Raw genomic sequence first — 8,036 nt, 5'->3', positions numbered from 1 at the left:
ACCACGAATTGCGTGGTATTTATCGAACTTCGTCGGGATTTTGAGTTTGACCATGAATTGTGTGGTATGTGCTGAGCTTGGTCGGGATTTTGAGGTTGACCACAAATTGCGTGGTATGTGCCGAGCTTGGTAGGGATTTTGAGTTTGACCACGAATTGCGTGGTATGTGCCGAGCTTGGTCGGGCTTTCTGAGCTGACCACGAATTGCGTGGTATTTTTCGAGCTTGGTCGAGCTTTTGAGTTTGACCACGAATTGCGTGGATGTGCCGAGCTTGATCGGGCTTTTGAGTTTGACCACGAATTGCGTGGTATATGTCGAGCTTGGTCGGACTTTTGAGTTTGACCACGAATTGCGTGGTATATGTCGAGCTTGGTCGGACTTTTGAGTTTGACCACGAATTGCGTGGTATGTGCCGAGCTTGGTCGGACTTTTGAGACAACCACGAGTGGCGTGGGTTTACATGTAATGGTCAAGCTATGTTGGGCTTATAACGTGTCAAGCCATAGATTGGGACCTTAGTGCTATATTGTATGTCTGATATCATAAAATAGGGCCTTACTACGAGATTGTCCGCCCAATATAGTAGAATAGAGTCTTACAGCGAGATCGAATGTTCAATATAATAGAATTGGGCTTTACTGCTAAATCGCATGCCCGATATCTGTGAAATAACCCAAAAAAAAAAAAAATACAACACAATAGAAGTTCAATACAATATTGGGTTAATTAAACACGACTTCACATAAAAACTTTAATATGAGATATCTCAAAATGTGTCACAACAAGAATAGTTTGCTAAAAATAAAAAAAAACTTAGAAAACTTAATATTATTTCTCGAGTTGCCGAGTAGGCTTGACTAGATTGTCATAAGGTGTAAAGTTTGGGTGTCCAATTAATAGTAAATGTCACAATAAGTTGAGTCCGAGCGTGGTGAATCGAGCGGATTAAATGACACTGCAATAAGACACCAAGATCGAGACAAAAAAGACAACAACAACAACAACAATAATAATAATAATAATAATAATATATGATATTCAAAATAAATTATCTAACATAAGAAATTCATTATATATGTACTACTTTCTTAAAACTTGTGTTGGATATCATCGAAGCATCCGTACAAAGTTGGCGTAATGAGATGCTGAACAAATTCTAGCATATTTTACAAATCCAAAGTAATATATGTATGACTTGTTGTGAAGTCATATTTCCTGACATGATCAAATCAATACTTATCTGTTGTACAAGCCAAGGATGGGCTGTTGCATGTAAAGGTTGTGATAGGGGAGCGATAATCACGGATAACATAAATACATTTTCCCATGCTTGAAACCGGCAAATATGTATAGAATATTGTAAGGCCCGGGATTAATTAATATTAATTCGAATTTATTTAATTTTAATTTGAGTATATTTAATTTGGGAATATTTAGAGTTTAGATTTAAATTTTAATATTATTAAATTATTTAGGATTGAAATTGAATTAAAATAAGGGCCGAGGACCGAATTGCAATTATTGAAGAATTGAGGGACTAAATTGCAATTTCTATTGAAGCTATCCGATTTTAGAATTATTACTCAGCATGTGCAACGTGTAAGGATGATATTTTGTTCAGAAGCTTTCGAAACCAAGAGCAGAGTCTCGTTCCATTCCTTTTTCCTTTGAAACTTTGAGATTCAAAGTCTCGTAACTTTTGAACCGTTTGTCCGATTTCGATTCCGTAAATTGGTCTGGAATCCTTACGAAGAGGACTTCGATTTAGTGTAAGTTTTTATATCTTTCAGCATGGTTTGAAGCTCGAAAGTTAACAGATATCAGATGTTGAGTTTTCGATTATGTTTATCGACATTTATGCGATTCTATATCGAAACCGGATTGATGAGTTTGTATTACATGTATCCAATCTTGATTCCAGCATGTTAATCGATATTTATAACTATTGAGATGAGGATTTGAATGATTTATCAGCTGGTTATTGACTTGAATATACGTATGATTGGGTTTTGAAGTTAGAAATGGTTTCGGGATTACGTCGGTTACCAATTTTCAAGATTCGAGTTTTTGGATCGTTTTGATAGCCTATATCTGAGCTGAAGTTGTTATCTTGATGATGTGAATGTTATAGCATATTTATTCTTCAATTTCAGTTGAGTTTGAAGGCTAAACGACACAAGACGCCGACTTGAACCAAAGAAGTTGGATTGAGGTTTGAAATGCGATTGATTGATGAATTCTTGATGGTTTTGACTCGTTTCTAAAATGATAGACTGATTTGAAGTTTTGATATATGTATTTTGGTTGTATCTTTCAGATTTGAAGAGTTCAGAATCGAGATAAACGAAGGTATAATGATGACATCGCGAAGTAGAGACTTTGAAACTCAAGAACGACCAATCTTGAGTTGGCCCGCAAAAATCACATACTTGTTTATGTTTTTGATTTGATTGTGATGTTGTCGATCCATCTCAGGTAGTGGATCTTTATATTCGAGTTGATATGATGCTATATTGAATTGATTCTATGCCAAGGTTGCTGTTAACCTTATTTGCGAGTCGGTTACGAACTCGTTAGATGGATATCCATGTCAAGATCAGTTATGAATCTTGATGGCTTTGAAGTTATGTGAATCAATTCGTATGTAAAGCGTTTACGTACTCTATTTGTTGAGTCGAGTTTAAATAGAGTCAAGATGATTTATTTAACGCTTTCTATATGTTGGTTATACTGAGAATTGTATCTCACCGGAGTTTATCCGGCTGTTGTCTTGTTTTGTATGTGTGCATGACAACAGATGGGGCATGAGCTAGTCATCGACGTCATTGACAGCTGGGAGAGAGTCTAGCACGTGAGGACCCGGGTTGTAGATGATGTCTTGAACTTTAGAAGCATTAAACCTTAGTTATGTTGGTTTGGATTACATGTATGACACTTGAGATAATTGTTGTCGTTTATTGATCTTTAGCGACTTGTGGATGTAATGAAATGCATGTATAAATGCTTATGACCTTGTTTATGAGTATATGCATCTTTTTGGAATTGATATATCATGTATTGGATCGTGTTTGTTGATTTAGAATGGAAGGAATCGAGTTTGACAGCAAAAACTCTTCTGCAGAATTTTTGGAATTTGGAGCCCGCTCGATCCGCAGAAGTTGACGGATCGAGCGAGGCCAAATTATACTTCCATCCGAGAGCTGAGCAATTGTGCTCGCTCGATCGGGTGTTTTTCACCGATCGAGCGAGACACTGAAATTTTTAAATTTTTTTTTTTTACTTTGCTCTTGGTTTCTTAATTGATGTTTAATGAATGTTAATTTTTCATTAATTGCCCTAAGATAAGATTAGCAACCCGAGGTCCCCACAACAGGTGGTATCAGAGAACTAAGTTTCTTGGATTGAGATTAGATGAGCGGGGTAGATCGAGTCTTCTATTCTGATTTATTTATTGCTTTCATAATTGCATGGTATATGATTGATTGATTATAGATATTAAATTGTCACATGATGCTGTGATAATTTGCGAAGAATATGCTATACAATGGTTTGAATTACATGCTATCTGGTTATTTGATTGAAGTACTAGCATGTATTATGAAGATGAATCGAAACTCGATCTTTTATGAAGGCAATGTGGACTGCAACAGACTTGTTGTAATTGAGATTGAACTGTACACTAATCTGTTTGATTATCAGATATGCCTCCCCGACCAGCACCGAGAGTTAGACAGACGTTGGCTACGAATCAGCCTGAACAGACGAATGCTGCACAGGTCCCAGTGACAGTGTCTGAACATGGACAGGGTAGTACTTCTACTGATGAGTTTAGTGATGCTAATCCGATGGAGAAACTTCTGAAACGATTCCAGTCATTCCAACCACCGAAGTTGCAAGGAACTGAGAATGCTATAGAGTGCGAGAACTGGTTGGAAGATATTGAGCAGTTATTCGAGTCTATTGATTATTCAGATGATCGTCATGTGAGACTGATTATTCATCAACTGCATGGCCTTGCCAAGAGTTGGTGGATAGCGACGAAGAAAGCATTGGAAAACCAAGGTACTGTTATTACCTGGTTTGTATTTCGAACTGTTTTCTATCAGCTTTTCTTTCCTGTGTCTTATCGCAAGGATAAAGGAGCAGAGTTTGCAAGTTTGCAACAGGGGCAGTTGAATATGAAAGAATATGTTGCAAAATTCACTAGCCTGTTGAAGTTTGCTCCACATATCGCTGTTAATGATGAAGCTCAAGCCGATCAATTTATCAATGGCTTGAATCCTGATGTATTTACACTTGTGAATTCGGGAAGACCCAATACCTTTGCTGATGCTCTGAATCGAGCAAAGGGTGCAGAAGCAGGGATACTGAAACAACGAGGAGCACAGTTTGTGTCACAGCCAGTGAGACAGTCCCAAGAGCAGCCACAGATTCTACCGCCACCTCGATTTGAAGCTGGAGGTAGTAGTAGTGGAAAGAAAAGCTTCTTTAAGGGCAAGAGTAAATAGTTCAAGATCTGGTGGTAGTAACTCTTCAAGTTCAGGTAGTTCCCGACAGTCTAGAACTGGACAGAAGTCTGATGTGTATTTCACCAAGTGTGGTGGATGCCATACCAATGAACAATGCCGAGGTGTATTTGGAAGCTGCCACACTTGCAACAAGATGGGACATTTTGCACGGGTGTGTCCACAACGAGGTTTTGAAGGTGCACAGGGTGCGGGATCATCGAGACCGGTAGGTCAATCTACATCTGTTGTTCACTCTTTTCAACCACAGCCTGCAGCAACGGGTAGAGGAGGAGGTCAGTCAGTGAATCAACCTCCAAGGCAACAAGAAAGAGTGTTTGCATTAACTGAAGAGCAAGCACAAGCAGCACCAGACAATGTGATTGCAGGTAACTGTTCTCTTTATGGTTATCCTGCCTATGTCTTATTTGATACGGGTGCGTCGCATACCTTCATCTCTGAGCAATTTTTTACGTTGTATTCATTGCCTGTTGAGTCATTATCTACTGTAGTGTCTATATCTTCACCGTTGGGAAAAAATTATAGTATTAGTGAAGTCTGTTAAAAACTGTGTACTACAGTATGAAGGTAATGAAGTTGAGCTTGACTGCATCGTTTTTGGTTTATCTGATTTTGATTGCATAATCGGTATTGATATGTTAACCAAGTACAGAGCAACAGTTGACTGTTTTCAAAAGATTGTGAAGTTCAGACCTGATATGACTGATGAGTGGAAATTCTATGGTAAGGGATCACGAGCCAGAATTCCTTTGATATCTGTTCTTTCTATGACTGACTTGTTACAGAAAGTGGCGGAAGGATTCCTTATTTATGCAGTCGATATACTGAAGACTAGTCTGACATTGACGGATATACCGGTGGTGAGTGAGTTTGCAGATGTATTCCCTGATGAGATTCCAGGATTGCCACCGTACAGAGAAGTAGATTTCGGTATTGAATTGATGCCAGGTACACAACCGATATCTAAAGCACCTTACCGAATGGCACCGATTGAACTGAAAGAATTGAAGGACCAACTTGAAGATTTATTAGCCAAAAGATATATCAGACCGAGTGTATCCCCATGGGGTGCTCCGGTATTATTTGTTAGAAAGAAGGACGGATCGATGAGATTATGTATTGACTACCGGCAATTGAACAAGGCAACGGTAAAGAATCGCTATCCTTTACCTCGTATCGATGATTTATTTGATCAATTGCAGGGATCGTCAGTATATTCGAAAATTGATCTACGATCCGATTATCATCAGTTGAGGGTTAGAGACGAGGACATTCCTAAGACTGCGTTTAGAACCAGGTATGGACATTATGAATTCATAGTCATGCCTTTTGGTTTAACGAATGCACCGGAAGTTTTTATGGGATTGATGAATAGAGTATTTCAAAGATATTTAGATGATTTTGTGATTATCTTTATCGATGATATTTTGATATACTCTAAGAATCTGTGTGAACATGCTGATCATCTCCGAACTGTATTGAGAATATTAAGAGAAGAGAAATTGTATGCCAAGTTATCCAAATGTGAGTTTTGGTTGCAGCGAGTTGTTTTTCTTGGTCATGTAATTTCAGGAGATGGCATTTTAGTTGATCCGAGTAAGGTTGAAGCTGTGATCAGTTGGCAGAGACCGACATCTGTGCCAGAAATTCGAAGTTTTATGGGCTTGGCAGGTTATTACCGTCGATTCATTCGAGATTTTTCATCAATAGCGAAGCTTATTACACAGCTTACACAGAAGAATGCACCATTTATTTGGTCTGAGGCGTGTGAAAGAAGTTTTATCGAACTTAAGAAGAGATTGACGATAGCGCCGATTTTAATAATCCCTACAGGTACTGGTGATTTTGTTGTTTATTGTGATGCTTCTCACCAGGGTTTGGGATGTATTTTAATGCAGAAAGGACATGTTGTCGCTTATGCTTCTCGACAACTGAAACCACATGAAGTCAGGTATCCGATTCATGATCTTGAATTGCCTGCAATTGTCTTTGCATTGAAGATCTGGAGACATTACTTATATGGCGAGAAGTTTGAAATCTTTTCTGATCACAAAAGTTTGAAGTATCTGTTCTCACAATCTGAATTGAATATGAGACAACGACGATGGCTTGATTTATTGAAGGATTTTGATTGTGAAATCAAATACTATCCGGGGAAATCTAATGCAGCAGCGGATGCCCTAAGTAGAAAGGTATGTGCTTTATCCTTGTCTACGATAGGTGTATCTAATTTGATTGAAGATTGTTGTAGTTTTGGATATGTATTTGAGACAGATAAAAAGCCGATGAGAGTTTATGCAATCAGTGCTATGCCAGAGTTATTGATTCGTATCAAAGAAGCACAAAAAGCCGATCAGAATGTGCAGAAATCGATTGAAATGATTCGATCAGGACATAAGTCTGAGTATAAGGTTAGTGATGAAGATATCTTGTATGTGAATGACTGAATAGTTATTCCTGATATTGCAGACTTGAAACAGAATATTTTGAAAGAAACCCATTGCAGTCGCTATAGTGTTCACCCTGGAGGCAGAAATATGTACAACGACTTGAAGAGTCAGTATTGGTGGAAACAAATGAAGTCTGATGTGACTGAATTTGTATCTAAATGTTTGAATTGCCAACAGGTGAAGGCTGAACGAAAGAAACCAAGTGGCTTATTACAGAGTTTATCGATTTCTGAATGGAAATGAGATCATATTTCTATGGACTTTGTAACGAAGTTGCCACGATCATCTCGAGGATGTGATGCTGTTTGGGTGATCATCGACAGATTGACAAAATCTGCGTGCTTTATTCCCTACCGAATGACTTACCGTCATGATCAAATGGCGGATCTCTATATTCGAGAAGTGGTAAGACTACACGGTGTGCCAAAGTCGATAGTATCTGACCGAGATTCGAGGTTTACTTCGCACTTTTGGCATAGCCTACAGGAAGCTCTAGGTACGCGCTTACATTTGAGTACTGCTTACCATCCTCAAACTGACGGTCAAACCGAACGAACTATTCAGACGCTTGAGGATATGCTTAGAGCTGTAGTACTTGATTTTGGAGTTACACGGCAAAATTCTATACCACTCGTGGAATTTTCTTATAACAACAGTTATCAGACGAGTATAGAGATGGCACCATTCGAAGCATTATATGGAAAGAAGTATCGATCGCCTTTATATTGGGATGATGTTTCTGAGGTACCTGATTTAGGGCCAGATATGATCAGACAGATGACTGAGAAAGTGAAATTGATACAGCAGAGAATAAGAACAGCGCATCATAGATAGACGAGATATGCAAATGTACGACGACGGCCGTTATCTTTTGATCAGGGAGATAGAGTGTTTCTGAAGATTTCACCGTTCAGGGGCACAGTTCGATTTGGCAAAAGAGGAAAATTATCTCCGAGGTATATTGGGCCGTATGAGATTCTCTAGAAGATAGGTAATCTTGCTTATCGACTCGCTCTTCCTATGTCTTTATCTGGAATACATGATGTCTTTCATGTATCG

This window comes from Henckelia pumila, chromosome 4, assembly GCF_033568475.1.
Source record: "Henckelia pumila isolate YLH828 chromosome 4, ASM3356847v2, whole genome shotgun sequence".
NCBI classification, from domain to species: domain Eukaryota; kingdom Viridiplantae; phylum Streptophyta; class Magnoliopsida; order Lamiales; family Gesneriaceae; genus Henckelia; species Henckelia pumila.
Note: the sequence above shows the minus strand (reverse complement) of the source record.